This window comes from Molossus molossus, unplaced genomic scaffold (genome assembly GCF_014108415.1).
Source record: "Molossus molossus isolate mMolMol1 unplaced genomic scaffold, mMolMol1.p scaffold_m16_p_14, whole genome shotgun sequence".
In the NCBI taxonomy this organism is placed as follows: Eukaryota; Metazoa; Chordata; class Mammalia; order Chiroptera; family Molossidae; genus Molossus; species Molossus molossus.
In genome coordinates, this window is record NW_023425349.1 from 67771605 (window position 1) to 67788804 (window position 17200).

Below are 17200 nucleotides of genomic sequence, written 5' to 3' on the forward strand. Positions count from 1 at the left end.
TGCTGGATTTGTAACACTAGGATCCAAAAAGAGAAAAAAATATTGCGGCTATTCCTATTTAAGTTTATCCATTTGGCAGTAATGCAAAAAGTTTACATTCAAATATGATAATGTTCAAGTGAAATACTGATACAAATAAAATAAGACATATAAATATTAGGATATTATATTTCTTATGTTGAGTTTCACTTAAATACTTTGTTCATCTTTCAGAGACATTTTGAAATACACTCCTATTAGCCCAGTAAGACCTAGTATACCACATACTTTCAGTATTATCTATCCCTTCCCAATTCCTTGTCTCTCCCTCCCCTTGATATATTAATTCCACTTTCATTCCTATTCTGACAAATACAAAACAGCCCTCCTTTTATTTTAATGGTGATGCAAGAAAATAAGTCTAAATTTGTTTTAAGTTCAGACGGAGAATAGGAAAAGCTATTTATGGGAAAATTTTATATCTGGAACAATCCAACTCTATCTCAGAAACTGAAAAACATACTCTAAAGTCTTTCATTTCTTTACAAGTACTTTTTTTTTTGTTGTTGTTTGGTGGTACGTGCTCCTAGCGGAAACCGAACCCAGGACTCTCTAGTCTGCAGGCCAACGCTCAACCGCTGAGCCAAACTGGCCAGGGCTACAAGTACTTTTAAAAAGCATCTCACCAGTTTATATTATAAAGTGAGTCCATAGGAAATTAGTATAAATGAAGGGTAACTTTTTTTATGGATAAAAACCTATACTTTAGAATTGTGCTAAAGCTGACCTATGCTCCTAGACTACAATTAATAAATTTATCTCATACATTTAGTTCTAATTTGCATGGAAATTCTGAAGATGGAAGGGATTTAGTCCAATCATTCACAGATTAACAATCTACTGTAACTACCTGAACTGCCAGGAAAAGATCTCTCTATAGCTTTATATGCAATCAATGATTACTGATTGGGGGGAGGCATGGGGCTACTTGCAACTGCAATTCTGTGCCTCAAAGCTACGCTCAGTTACACACCTCCAGATGCTCATATTCCTGGAATCATTTGGATTTTTACATAAACTGTCTCATTTGTAACAGACAGTATTTGAGAAATCATTAATACGATTGGGTCAAATTCCATTTATAGAGAATAAGACTGAACAGGCTTTTGCTGTTCCCTATGCTTTGGATCAGGCAAGTTTAAAATATTCTCCTTTCATTAATAAACATTAAACCTACAGGTCCCTGTTCAGTTTCTGAACAGACCTCACTGAACACTTCTTTCTTACTTCACTTCCATCCCTAAGTTGTTCCTCTATTACCACTAGGGAAACACTCAGTTGTATAATCTGCTTGACATTTCAGGGTCTCTCTCCACTGTCAACAGTCTAATTACATACCACCTAGGTTGTAAAACTTTGCTGCATGTATTTGTAATTAAAGGAACTAGTAATAAGAAATAGGGACACCAAAGGAAGTGCTGACTAAGCAAGAATAATATAGGTTTTTGCATGTTATAAGGGGAAATGCTTCTCCCAAAATTTCTGAATTCAAATTCAATAGTTACCGACTGAACAATATTTCAGAACATTCCAGGTTAGAAAGAGCTTCTTTAAATAACATGATCATTAGTTAATGAAATCACAACTTGATTGAACTACAGTCAAAACAAAAACATTTAGAGGGCAGCATTTCTGCTAAAAAAAAAAGGGCACTTTACAAACTATCCCATTATAAATTCAGATATGGCAACCAAGTTAACATTAAAATATTTATATAATCTTAAGTGTGATAATAAAAGCTTTCATAAGTTCTGAAAACAAAACAAAAAAACCCTGGCATTACCAAAATTATGGGATGACCAATAAAAAGAGATGATCTCTCAAGGACTGACTATATGTGAACTCAGGCACAAAAGACATACATATTTTAAGTCATTAATTTGATAATATTTAATTATTTTATAAAAGTAGCCTAATTGTTCATGGTGTTTAAAAGCACATTTTTAAATTATAGCTATATTCAGTACCCAAACAAATTAAGATTCTGAAATTGCCTTATTTTTATATATATTTATTTATTCACTGGTTGAATCGATTCGTTTCCTCTAAACTAGTTTATGATTCAAATATTTTCTCTTCCTAAATAACTTTATATGTCTGGCACATTTGGGAATTAAACTTCTCAGATCATCATCTTTCTTTATAAATTCTACTCTTTTTGTACCTAAACATACAAACATTAGAACACCTCAACTCCTTTTGTATATAAACATTTAAGTACTGGAATATCCATTTTATATTTCTATGAATTCCAGAAGGTCTATTTGTTTTAAATCCATATTTATATACACTACAATTGTTCCTTAAGGGACTTATATATATTTAAACAATATGGTCTAAATAAATATTTTGAGTAAGAGAATATTGTGGCTTCAAAGGAAGTTTTACTCTAAATAACATTTTTGAAACGACATAAAACTTTGACATACTATTTATTCACAATAAAATAGAACCAATGTGATCACTTGCCAACTTGCGCACACTTAAAAAAAATAAATAAATAATCATAAAACTATCAAAGCCAGTTAAGCCTCAAAAATGTACATGCTTTACAAGGAGACAGTTGGGAAGAGCAGAAATGGATAAGCTTTCATTTTTATGAGTACATTCATTTCTTCCTTCACCTAACATATGAGTTCTACCCACTCACTGTTGAGCACTATGAACTATAGAAAATCCAGAGATGACGACAAACGGCAGAAAGGGGACATCAAAAAGAAGTACAGACAATCTAGTCAGATTGTTCCCACCTAAATAAACAGGGATCCTTACGTAGGTCAGACTAACCCAGGCTACCAACCCTCCAAGCCTCCAGGACCCAGATTCATCAAGAGTGCCCTGTAATTCTTACATGACCAGCACCCCCAAGCCCCAATTAATAACAACAGCAATAATGAACTTTCTTAAGCGCCTGCAACTTATTAAAAGTATCCCTTCTGCTTACCTTTACAATGGATTTCTTGAAAGTAAAATCCATGCACCCAGCACCAACTGCTTCCACTTCCTCACTACCATCTACATGTTAATTTTGTAATCTGAATTCTGCAACTGAAACCGCTCTCTCCAAGAGGAACGTTCTCATCACATCTGGTTCCTTTTCCAGTCTCCTTGTCCTCCCAGACCTCGATGTAGCTTGCAGCTCTAACTTTCCTGCATAGAGACCAACTATCCTAGTTTTTCTGGCAGCAACTTTTCACTCTCTCCACTGTAAATAAATACAGGTGTTTCCCATGACCAGGCTCTTTGCTCTTTAATTTGGCAATTGCATCCCCTCCTACAGCTTCAAATATCCTCACTATGCAAAAATCATCACTTTAGAGCCAAGTACTATGTTAAGTGGCAGGAAATAGATGGCAGAGTCCTTGTGCTCAAGGACTTCACAGTCAGTTTGTGGGCAGGGGTTTAGAGGCGAGACCCTAAGAACAGAAGGAAGCCCTTACACAGGTCTGAGAAGCACCATCTCTCCCTTTTTATTCCTGTCTTGTCTTCTACCAAAGGCAGGATTTTTAAATTTCTTTATAACAGTAAACGATTATCTATTATTATTCATAATAGCTAGATTTACTAAATAGTTGTTATTTTTCTAGATGCTGTGCTAAAAACTTGACAAACATTAACGTTCTTAAGTCCTCAATACCACAAATTTGGTAATATTATTCTCTTTATTTCACAAACAAGGAAACGAAGATAGAGACAATTACGTACCTCGTCTGTTGCTCAACTAGTAAAGGCACAGGATTCAGACCAAGGTGTGTGTGAGCTCTCCGTCCCTCTGACTGGAAATCTTATAATCCCATTCACAGCTAGGCAGTCAAGGACTAGAGCCCCTCTACATGCCCGCTTCTCGCTCCTGCTCATCTTTCAGATTTCAACTCAAATAGTACTTCCATCCCCCAGGGCAGCTGCTCTCATCTAATCTACGCAAATTCCCCATTAGTTTTGTTTCACAAGGGATCTTTCTGTCATAGCACTTACCACAGTTGTGAACGTTATATTTATAATTTATCTATGATCTAGTGTAGGTAAGTGTAATATTATATGTATATACCTATATGATTATTTGATTAAGGTCTGTCTTCCCCTCTGACATTTAAGTAAGCTCCATCAGGGCAGGGCAACATGCCTGTTGGACAAATAGGTGCTCAAAAGGCACTTAAAGGAACACAATTCTCTGAACCCCTCTCCTCCTCTGTAAAAGGACAATAACCATAACATCACAAGAGTGTCAAAAGACTTAAATGAAATAATGAATATAAATTATGTGGCACTGTGCCTCGCAATAGTAAAAGCCCAATAAATGAAAACCATTTATGACCTCAAGAAAACTTTCCACATATAATATTTGAATTATTTTTCCTTAAGATTCTTCCCAATGTATTAAGTTTTTCCAACACCTTGTAAAATGCTTAACACATATTTAGTCTTAATTAATAAATGAACACTTTGACATACATGAGGCCACATTATTCATACTATAATAATCTACGGTGGGTAAGTCAGGGGTTATTAGTTTTAATACCTGGGTTCAGAAATGTTTATATGCCTTTTAAATGATAGGGTGGATTTCCCAATTATTAATCAGTTTATTTCTATTACTCATAGAAAAAAGAAAAAAAATACAATTAAAACCAGTATATTATAAATACATTCAAAAGTATATCTCAAATACATTAAATAGGCCAATTTAATAAAAATATATTTAATTCAGTTTTGGTAACACTTTTATATTTGAATATTAAATAGCAGTGCATTTGAAAGTATTTTGGATGAGTTCCAAAGCCCACCTCAAATAATAGAGTCTGTCATTGCAACTGAAGTCTCTTTCACTTGATTACACTCATAGCTGGCTTGAACTCTGCAAGTATATGTGAACTGAGCATCAATCTTCTCACCCAATGACATTTCTTAGGAAAGCACAGATTGAAGCTTCAGCTAATATTTAGTGTACCTCACAAAAGAACTATACACAAGGCTAATTAATACATCTCCTGTTAGCTGTTCCTTGTTTGGGAAGCACATAATTCACCTGACACAAAATAACAAAAGGCAAAAAATAAGGCCATGGAACAAACAGAAATGTAAAACAGGAAACATTACTCTGAAGGAGCAATCATAGAAAGAAAACCAATCCCACAAACCAAAAAAACAAACAAACAAATAACTACTAAAAATAAAACTAATTTCAAGTCTACGTTTTGTCTTTAAAAAAATTTTTTTTGGCCCCGGCTGGTGTGGCTCAGTGGTTAGAACGTTGGCCCATACACTGAGGGTCATGGGTTTGATTTCCGGGTTACAGGTTCGATCCCAGACCAGGTCAAAGTGCAAACAGGAGAGCCAACCAATCAATGTGTCTCTCTCACATCAATGTCCCCCCACTCCCTCCCTCCCTCCCTTCCATTCTCTCTTAAAAAAAAAAAAAAAAAATCAATGGGAAAAAATATCCTCAGGTAAAGATTAACAAAAATTTTTAAAATAATTAATTAATTAAAACATTTTTTTGCAGGGAGCTCCCTTCAAGTGTTCATTATCCTTGGCCAAATCTCCCATATGTAACTAAAAATCCTTCTTAAATCCACTTTCTTCTTATTCATTTCTCAAGTGGATACCAAGATTTACAACTTGGATTAAGAAATGTTACTTGAGTCATTTTTAAATGTTTAATAGTTAAGTACATGACCTGCATTAAAACTAAATTATAGAAAAAGTTAATCATTAATATAGCATCCATTCTGTCCCATCAGTTTCTACTGCAAATTTAGATGGTATAATCTGTGTATAAATTAACTGGCTATAATGAATATCAGTGACAAGGTTCACTGTTTTTAGTTTTAACAAGAAAAAATGTCTTAACAAATTACATTTTTGACTTCGGAAGTCACATATAGATATCAAAAGTATATAGAACTGGCCAACTGGCCATGCATGGTGTCAAAAGTCAAATGAACCTCTTTATTGGGTGGAAATATTGTCCTTCAAAGACTTCTATCTAAAAATATATGAGCAAATAAAAAAGTGGAAACTAACTTTTCCAGGATTGTCACAGAATATACTGCAGTAATTACAAATTAAAAGCTACCAAGCATTATGAATGAAGAGCGTGATCTTGTACAAAGATTAACATGACTTCCACACATTTACACATCTCGTGTATGAGAGTCTAAGGCAGTAATTCAAGCATTGCCACAAAGAATCTAAAAAACTCACATGATAGTGATGGTGATTAAGTCAGGAAATAGCTCCCTCTATAATTTTCAGGACAGTTTTATCCTGTTCCATTTTCACACAGCTGATCCATAAAACTAATTTGAAAAGAAACAACTTCCAAAAGAAGTCATTTGAGTGTTGGCTAAAATTTGAAAAATCTATATGATATTGTAGGAGATCTCAGTATCTTGAATTTAGCCAAGTCACAATGCTGCTTGAGCAAAGAAATTTCTTTTTTTCCCCCCCTCATGGTGGACAGCTTCTGAGCTTACCTATGATCAACATGAACTAGACAACTACAAGAGAAATTTACTTTTACTTGATTATAAAACTCATACACAATGAAAAGTAAAGGTATATCCACCTGTTGTGCTACAGGGTTTTGCAATCAGGTATAAAATAAGACAAGAACATGTGAGTTGGACAGACATAGAGTGTTAAGCAAAAGACGCACAGTTTTAAATAAAAGTTTTTCTAACTTGTAAAACCTAAGAAGTCTTATCTAACTCTGACCATGAAACCATTAATATAAATCTATAGTTATAGCAAGGTGAATATGTTTTCTGTATTCACACAAAGAAACATATGAATCTGAATTTGAATGGGCAATGTTCATAAGATGTTATTATCATTGATTACGATGTGTACTGTACAAGGGCTCACAGAATGTTAAACTGCAATGTAAATGCCACTACTAATAAAATAACAGTAATAAGAGCAAATGAGAAGCAATGTCGTTATTCTGTCTGCTTAACAAAACCCATTCAAAAATTCACACAATGAGAAATTATAGCAAAAGTATATATTTTATTTGGTGTTAAAAATAAATTAGAACCTGCCAGAATGGCTGCCATCAATAAATCATCAAACAATAAGTGCTGGTGAGGGTGTGAAGAAAAAGGGACTCTAGTACACTGCTGGTGGGAATGCAGACTGGTGCGGCCACTATGGAAAACACTATAGCGTTTCCTCAAAAAATTAAAAATTGATCTGCCATTTGACCCAGTGATCCTACTTCCAGGAAGCCTGAGATACCAATAAGAAAGAATATACGTACCCCTATGTTCATAGCACCACCATTTACAATTGCTAAGATCTGGAAACAGCCCAAGTGTCCATCAATAGATGAGTGGATAAAAAAGCTGTGGTACATATACCCAATGGAATACTATGCAGCTGTAAGAAAGAAAGATCTCTTATCCTTTGAGACAACATGGAGGGACCTGGAGAGCATTATGCTAAGTGAAATAAGCCAATCAGAGAAAGACATGATCTCAGGGCTACATGATCTCACTTATTTGTGGAATATAATGAACAAAATAGACCCAGAGACATAGAAAGGAGTATGGTTCAGACTGATAGACATCAGAGGAGGGAGGTGGAGGGGAATGGATAAGATAAACCAAAGAACTTATATTTATGTAAGCGTAACCAGTGGACATAGACAACAATGCTGGGAGGATTGGGGGAACAGGATGGGGAGGAGGGTGTCTGGGAGGGGGAAGGAGAAACATCTGTAACAAAAATAAATTAATAAAAATTGGAAAAAATAAATTAGAAATCAAAGAATTAACCCTTTAATAGAAGGGTTCTTAAAATTTGTCTAATTGCTTTTACTGCTGTATGAAGAAAGAGCAACATGATACAGATGATCATTTTGTTGTACTCATGTGCTCTGAAATTTCTTGATGTCTTTCCAACAAATAGATCTTGTCACTGAGTCAGAAGATTTGAAAACACATGGTCAGTCCAGACCCACTACCTCATCTTCACAAAAAACACATCCGAAATAATTGAAAAAGATTTACTGAAAAGGTACCCCTTGAACACCATTCATTTACTGTTAAAAATCAAAAGATTTAAAACCTCATTTTGAGTTTCTCTTGAAGGTATGATCCCTCCCATTAATTAGTGAATGCATAAACCAAATAAAGTATAGATATACCTGATAGCGCTGGCCAGTTTGGCTCAGCGGTTAGAGCATCAGCCTGCTGACCAATGAGTCCTGGTTCGATTGCGGTCAAGGGCAGGTACCTCAGTTGCGGTTGGTCTCCGGCCCTGGTCGGGGTCCTCCGAGAGGCAACCAGTTAATGTTTCTCTCTCTCTCTTTCTCTCTTCCCATCCCACTCTATCTGAAGATATTTGGAAAAAAAAATATCCTCGGGTGAGGATTTAAAAAAAAAAAAAAGGTATATCCAGCCCTGGCTGGATTGGCTCAGCAGTTGGAGCGTCGGCCTGCGGACCAAAGAGTCTCGGGTTTGATTCCTGCCAAGGGCACATACCTCAGTTACAGTTCATCCCTGGCCCTGGTTGGGGTGTTGTGGGAGGCAACCAATCAATGTGTCTCTCTCACATCAATATTTCTTCTCTCCTCCCACCCCTTCCACTCTATCTAAAGATAAATGGAAAAAATATCCTCAGGTGAGGATTAAAAAAATGTAAAAAAAAAAAAAAAAGGTATATCTATATAATGAAATATTATTTGGCCACATAAAGAAACAAACTATTGATACACACTACAACATGAATAAACCTTAAAAACATTAGGCTATGTAAAAGAAGTCAGTCACAAAAGACTATATATTATAGTCTCATTTGATTCCACTCATCTGAAACATTCAGAACATAGAAATCTGTAAAGATAGAAAGCAGGTAGTGGTTACTTTGGGCTTGTGGATGTGGGAGGGGATGGGGAGGAGCTAAAGTGTTTCTTCCTGAGGTGATGAAAATGTCACAAAAATGACTGTGATAATAGTTGTGCATAACTGGGAATATACTAAAATCCACTGAACTGTACACTTTAAATGCGTAGAATGTGTGGCATATGAACTATATCTCAATAAAGCTGTTTAAAAGAGGGGGGAGAATAAAACCCCCTGCATCACCTAGTTTCTTTTAGTGGTGTTCAATCATTTAATTCATAGGATACTGTTCCCCCAAGAGACATAATGTGTCATCACATCCACCTTTAACCCAGTAGGGCTTCAATACATAAATACTAAATCAGTAAATAAACTGAAAGCAAAAGCGAACAAAAGAATTTCGCTGCTGCTTAAACTTGAAAATCCCTTTGAAAATGTTAAACCCTAATATATCTATTTGAAATTGACAATTACTTTTAAGATCTGTTGCTACTTTTCGGTCTCTCAGTTATAATGCTCAGCATACCACAAGCAAGATACTACAAAAACTCTAAGAGAGAATTTGTTTCACACTGATAACGGTGAATTCTGTCATGTACACTAGCAAAAATATTTCTCAATTTACTGTGATGAAAAAAAAATACTTCAGCAAAAGTCAAGAAATGAATTTGGTTTAGGGGGAGGGGGCAAAGAGGAGAAACCATACACTTCTGAATAGATGTTTACATATGAGTGTGAATGTTTCTATGACTATGTGTGAATATATAAATACAAACAGAGAGAAAAGACATACACATAGGCACATAAATTTTCACAGACATGGATCCAATGAGCATCTGTAGTCATTATATTATGACCACAACCTGCTATCTATCGACATGAGGAAGACCCCATTTAAATAATTTAGGAGTTCAGAGTAAAAATCAACAGCGGGATATAGCCAATTATATACGGAAAATACGCATGCTTCTATGGCATCAAACAAGATTCAGGCTTTGGAGTGTTTGTGTTATTTGTTTTCCCCCAATTATGTTAGGCCTATGGTAATCCAAGCTATTTTGTTAGGCAGTTAGTAATAGAGAAACAGGAAATGAAAAAGTGTTTCAATTTGGGCAGAAACATTTTATTTTCTTACCTAACAGTTAACAATTAAGATATTCCATTTATTGCCGGTATGTTTACAAATTTTACACACTACTTAGGCAGCTGTGCTAACATAACTAGAAAGGAAATATTCTTTCCATGAATATACCTATCATCTAATTGAAAATAAGGGGTTAGGCTAACTGTAAAAAAAGAAATCCATTTCAACTAAACTTAATCTGCATTTACCAGAATACACAACTTTATATGAGGAGCCAAAGCATTTCCAATATCATATGACTGCTAAGTGATATTCATCTCATTTCACCTTAATGTTGAATCAGCAATTTTGTATTCCATTGATATACATTTTATTCATTCTCACTAATGCAATTTGAAAGGTGGTAATGTGATTACATTTCTCTGTGGCAATCATGAAAACAATTACTAATGTAATATGATAGGGAAGTCATTAATAAGGAAGGGATTTATAATGAGATGCAAGAAGATTTATAAACCTTTAAACACTTTACAAAGAAATACTCCTCATTAGGCAAGAAGCAAGACGAAATAAAGCTTAAATTTTGGTATTTCAGAAACAGCCTCAATCCAGGAAAGAATGATTTGCATGATGATACATTCGTTGGTGACCAAACAGAGATGAGCAGGACTAACCCAAGATTTGTCCCCTGCTGTGCCAAACTTAAGACATCATCCTAAATTGATGATGCCTCTCCTTCCCAGGCAGACAGCACGGGAAGGACTCCTTTAAAGAAGTCCCTCTAAATCTTTATCCTCTATAAAAGGAGCCAGCCGCATTATTTCAAATGCCAAAGCGCAGGAATTAATCCATTTAACAACCAGGAGTGTAAGGTGGATGACCTTCGAACTAAATTTACTCCTCTGGGTTTGTAAAAAGAATTTAACCCAGTGAAGCCACCATGGACTCAAGCTGTTAGGTTTTAGAGTGTATCTTTTCAAATGACAACGCAGACTTTCCAGGCCAACTGAGGCAATCTTTGTGAGACTAATAATACCCCACATTTGTGCTGTGCTATGAAGCTTGCATAATAGTCCATATACATTCTTGTATTTAATCATCAAAATCCCCCAAATTAGAGACTTCTCAAAGAGCAGAAAATGAGACTTTGAGATGTCCTTAAATGACCAAAGTCAGTAATCCAGGGCTCTTTCCACTCTGTGTATGAGAGTCAAGGATCGCTGAATAATCCCCTTTGCTAGCCTCCTCCACAGTGAGATTTCCTCCGATATTCTTTCAGTTCCAGTAGGAGTTTAAGACCAAACAGAAGATGTGGACAAAACGATACACAGAGGGAAAGGAGTGAGGGAAGCTTTAAACAACTTGAAAAGAGAGGGAAACTGCTAAGTAAGCTGTTAATTTACACTAGGATTTTCTACAAAGTGGTATATTTTAGACAGAGAAAACAACTTAGAACAGCTTTCTATGGAGTCTTTAAATGGTTATATTAAGAAAGTCTAAAATCTGAAAAAAGTGAGACAAAGTATTCCCGAGAACACCTGATTTATTTTACATCATCTTACTTTCACCTGTCTTGGGATTGCCCATTAGTAGCATATCTCGATAAACATTTTCATACCTACCATTGTGCATACAACTGTGCATTATAATTGTCTCTGATTATGAAAGAATACATTTCTTTGCCCAAGAGCAGACGTCACCTCAGGAATCATACCTATTACAAATAATAATAATGATATGATGAACAGTCTACATGCCCTCTTATACCTTATTTATGTTAGGTCATAGACTCCCCAGAGGTCTGTGCTGAGACCTGGACTGGCTTCATCAGAGTGTCATATAAATCACTAAAGGCACATCTTGATTTTACCACTGGCTAAAGTCACTGAAATTTTTACAAGTGAAACCTCTCAGGTAATACATTTTTTAAAAACACAAATACAATATTATTATTTCTTCTAAAAGGTGGTTTTCTTAAATTAAATTCAAAGGGTTACGTTCAAATGCTCAGAGAAATCCCACAAATTTCTATGGAATCTATAAGCATCGGAGGATAAAACGTGCCCTCGGGTGTTGAAAAAACATTATTCTCTTTTTTCTTTAAAGGATTAGTAGGTTTAAAAGACAAAGAGAGACATATATTTATAGAAAAAGACAGCAAGGAACAGACCATCTAGCTGCTAACAAATGCTTCAACATCACCAGCACACGGAGAGACCAATGCAATGGCTGTCAGGAACTTGGAGCTAACTCTTGAAAATTAAGAAATAAATAGAAAGCCTTGTGGAAAAAGAGGGAGTCTTCCAGAACAATGTTAATGTCATCTTGGGCACGTGGACTGGGTTCACATGTGTGTCAGCTGAATCAACATAATGGGCTATAACAGCTTCGAAGCAGATAATATGGTCCATTGGGTCAATAATCCGTGAACTAAGAAGGATTTACTTGATAGACTATAAATGGTTCATAAGAACTCAAGAATCACTCCATCAGATCAAAAATCCAATTTTCATATGGTGCCTTTCTACAAATTAGCCAAAAGAAAGTAATAGCTCTAAAGGACTTCAAGGTCTATCAGTTTAAAATTTACTTTTTAAAGAACAGTGTAGAGGAGGAAGTAAGAATTAAATGTGTCTCTCTCTCCCTCTCTCCCCGCCCCCCACCCCCAACCTATTTCAAGGGGAAAATACATTTCATGGAAAGCTAATATAACACAGGAACTATTCAAGGAGCATTTCACATTCTCCTATGGGTGCTTGAATGTATGGATCCAAACAAATGACATATACACATAGATGCATTTTTTTCATTCTCTCTCCTCACAACTCCCCTCCCCCCGACCCCCATTTGTCTCCACACACCTACATATACTATAACTAAGTAAATTATAAAACTATTTCTAGGATAGTAACTAAAAATGAAGATTTATATTTTTGCTTCTTTACATGGTTTGTGTTGTCTGTTGTGTGGGGCTTGTGGAGACAATCTGGGACAGCAAATAGATATGGGCAACCTCTTTCATCTTCCGGTATAGAAAAGTAGGTAAAAGAAACTACAAAAAATAACCAGTAAAAACTACAAAACATTTTCAGCATTTAAGAGTGAAAGGAGGGAGTCAGTTCCTTGGATGGCTAAAGCTCATCTAGTCAATGTTTATAGGTAACTGCAACTTCCGTCCACTCTAGAATGCACAGAAATGAGAGTCTTCATCCTGTATTTGTGAATTTTACTGCATATTCACACTAGGTGATAGTGGTTGTAGATTAATTTTTTTTGATGTAGGTCTATCTATGTGAATAATTGTATTTAACAAGTTCGTGGTAATGAAGAAAAGCAGAGAAAATGCTCCAAAAATATAACAGGCTATAATTAGAGTTCTTAACAAGAAAGAATTTATTTACTATGGAAGAAAATGTGATCTAGTACCTCTCTTTCAAAATCATATTAGCCTCTCTTCATCATGAGAACCACAAGAAGGAATCTTTCTTTTTACGGGACTAACACTAAATATAATAATAGATGTTTTTACATCAAAGTATACTAGCTATTGACATAAGCTTGGTCCTCTTAACTTTTATACAAGGAAAAGAAAAATTCCAGTAATTGTGAAATAGACAGATAAAACTTTTCTCTGTGGCTACAGCCATGTACTATTATATGTAACTGCTTATTTTTAAAAAGAGCCTTCCTTATTGGTGCTCTCTGAAGGATTTTCTTTTATACATAGCTTCATCCTATAATTTTGTCCCTGTTGGGCACGCTGCCTAAATTCAAACACAAACAGTCAAGCAATGAAGAAACATTAACACATTTACTGTGAACAAAAACTCCCAGTTGTACAGTGAAATTTTAATACATTTCAACTTATCTCTTTTACTAATGGGGAGAGTACAAACCCTGCAGGAATTCGCTCTGCAAACTAGTAATTACAGTAGACTCACTTTTTTTATAATGCATATGTATAGTCAGACACACAAAAACCCTGGCTGCCCTTTTGATGTAAGTTACAATAGGAATGTTTTAAAAATTATGAAAATCTACAGCAAGTCTAAAAGAATGCATTATTTCATGGAAAACTGTCCTTTAACTCTACATGGACACAAACAGACATATGTTTAGATATCTGCTTTACACACCAGAAGGCACACGCTTTATCAGCATGTGCTTTTATGTAATTTTCCCCATCATCTAAGTGTGCAGAATAAATTCATTTTTTTGTACAAAGCTAGATGTAGTTTTGACTATCATAATTTATCTATCACATAAAGATGATATTCTTTCATTCCACGCCTGGTTTTCCTTCTTTGCCCCCTCTAGTACCAGGGATTTAAATCTGTATACTGAGATCTCATAGTATCTCTTCATTAAATAATTAATGAAAAAGACCCTATGTACATACTTGCAGAGAACAAGAACCATATACTGTAATATTAATAACAGGAGTACAGGTAGCTGACAGAAATGCAGTAAAGTCTCTGTTGCTATTCATATCACCTGCTAGACACTTTATATTTATCTATCAAATTGTTGGTCCCATAACAACTTTCTAAGAAATTGAAATCTGGTAGACTGCTAAGAAGCTATCGATCTATAATTTACATTAACTCACTGTTCTAAGTATTGGCACACTAGGAGGGTTGGGGCGCGGGTGAGAGCAGAGAAACCTTGTAAGTAGACATAATTTTTGTAATATTTTATGAAATTTTTTTTTAAAAAGGAGAAGTTGCTAAAATGTCCATTTGTGACTGAGTTGCAGCAACAAATTCCAGGGGTATCTATGTGAAAATGGAAACTATAAAATTCACATAAAGTATGCATACAGCATATATTACCAAAATTTGCAAATGGCTATATGGAAATCACTTCCTGGCCATCCAACTTCAGATAAGAGAGTGATAAGAGGAAAACATCCTCAGTAGGCTTGGCTGTGGCAGAATCCAGTCACCACTACAGGGAACAGACATTTTAGATATACCTAAAAAAAGTATATTACTCTAAGGACGCATACCTAGCTCTTCTTCTAGGCAATACTAGTAACATTCTAACCTTGGGTCTCCGTGTCATTACAGGAAAAGAATACCTCTTCTCTGTCATTACCATCTCTCTACTCCCAAAGGCTACTTAAATAATAGTGTGCCTGAAACTAAAAAAGAAAAGAGAAGAAAACCAGGCTTATCACAGTTCAAGAGCTAGTGATTTAGGCATTGGACCTGTCACAAGCAATGTATATAACCTTGGGCAACACCTACTGCTGCTATCTGGCAATGAAATGACACACTTCCTGTTTTGTTTTGTTTTTAAATGCCAAATACCAATACATATATAACATATAAATGTGATATATAGCTAACCTATCTATCTATATACAAAATGTTCATTCCTTAAAGTTAGTTTTTATAGCTGTTCATTTTATTCCTTGATTCAAGTGTTACTAAAAATATCAAGTAAGTTGTGGCTTTAATATGAATAAATGAACAGAAGTACACCTCCAGGACAAGCTACATGTAAAGCTTCAGCCTCTGCAAAATCCATTCACGCTACGTAAACACAACTGAACACTGAAGAGCAACACCGTTGCTGTGTATGTGGTTTATCACAGACAAAGCATTCATGCTTCCATTTGCTGTCTATTACTCCAAACACAGTGCTAGAAGTTGTGAAACATAAACAAATACACCATCTGCTCCCTCCTAACTGAATTTTGAAGGCAAAGCAATCATTAACATAAATTTAATGCCAACCATATTCAAGTAATTTGAAGGGTTAAGTAATAATTCATGTGCTGTAGTGATTTACAACTTTCTTAGAGTCAAAAGGAAAGACGTAGAAACTCAATATTCTGATTGCCTTGCTGCAAGCACAGTGCTGGTTGTGAACGAAAGGCTACATAAGCAGCCCTTCACGACACACACACACACACCCTTCTAACACCTTCTCCAAATGAATGGGTCCCTGGATTTGCAAAGGTAAAAAGAAGGTTGAAAGAGTTCATTTGAATTCCCTGCACAGGTTGATGAAATCCTCCCAATCTGCTTTCCTGCTCTCGAAAGGAATGAAATGGTAGAGAATCCTGGCTAACAGGTAAGTAATACATGAAAACCAGGTATATACTGTATTAATATATATTAAACACTTTTCTACATTTCAGTTTTTCTTTAATGATTTAGAGGGCATATCCATATATTGTGGTGCATCCACTTCTTCAGCGTGAGTAGCACTGGGCAAATCAATGGATGACTGGATGATCAAATACACACAAAGCTTTGGCGGTCTGCAAAGAATGATAAAGGAAGACAGCAGCAACCAACGAAGTTTTACTGCATTTATCACTCACCCACATTCAAAACTCTGATATATAAGAAACCTACACCTGGCCTACATTCCTACATTATGTATTTTAAATAATCCAAGAGGGACCCTAAATAGATAACCACAGACCACAGATACTCCTAGTCATGAAACTGGACATCAATGCCAAAAACAAAGAATAACAAACAAATGACAGAGACTAAGTTGGATTCCTGCAAAGTACTTCATAGTTTTATAAGATGACTGTTTCCTATGCTATTTGCACAATTAGCATGTTCCACTTGGGTGAACCATAAATAGATCAGGAAAGCACAATTCAATATGATTTCACTTAAACATTATCTGAATATCCATGCAGCTGGCAGTGAACATGTGTTAATATTTTATGTTTGATCATATCCAGTAAATGTGAAGCTATTATTTTAATTGTAAAATATATTACCTGTGTTCAAGTCAGCACTGAGGCATAGCTGCCAGATGGCATGCCTCCGATATAAGTAGGAGTGATAGAATTTTAGAAGTGGGTGTGTATTTTTACAGTATTATTTTTTTTTTTCAGACTACTAGTCTACAGACAGATTCAGCTTTTTACCTCTTAATCAGAGACGAACAAACTTTAGAGTTAGGTTACATGATGCTCATATAGCCAAATACTAATTATCAAATATCATTGCAATATTTATCTCCTTAAAAAACTACTTTATTTATTTATTTATTTATTTAGGTTAATCCTCACCTGAGGATATTTTTTCATTGATTTTTAGAGAGACAGGGAGGAAGGGGGAGGGAAAGGAAGAGAGAGAGAGAAAGAGAGAAAGAGAAATGTCAGTGTGAGAGAGACACACTGATTGGTTGCTTCCCACATGACCTCAACCAGGGCCACGGATAAAACCTGCAACCCAGGTACATGTTCTTGACTGGG

General features: G+C 35.4%; 1 protein-coding gene across 2 annotated transcripts in view; it reads right to left on the reverse strand.

The window, feature by feature from the left end:
- The window catches only part of BNC2 (basonuclin 2), a 355086-nt gene that overhangs the window by 152962 nt on the left and 184924 nt on the right, over positions 1-17200 (reverse strand). The window lies entirely within an intron of this gene.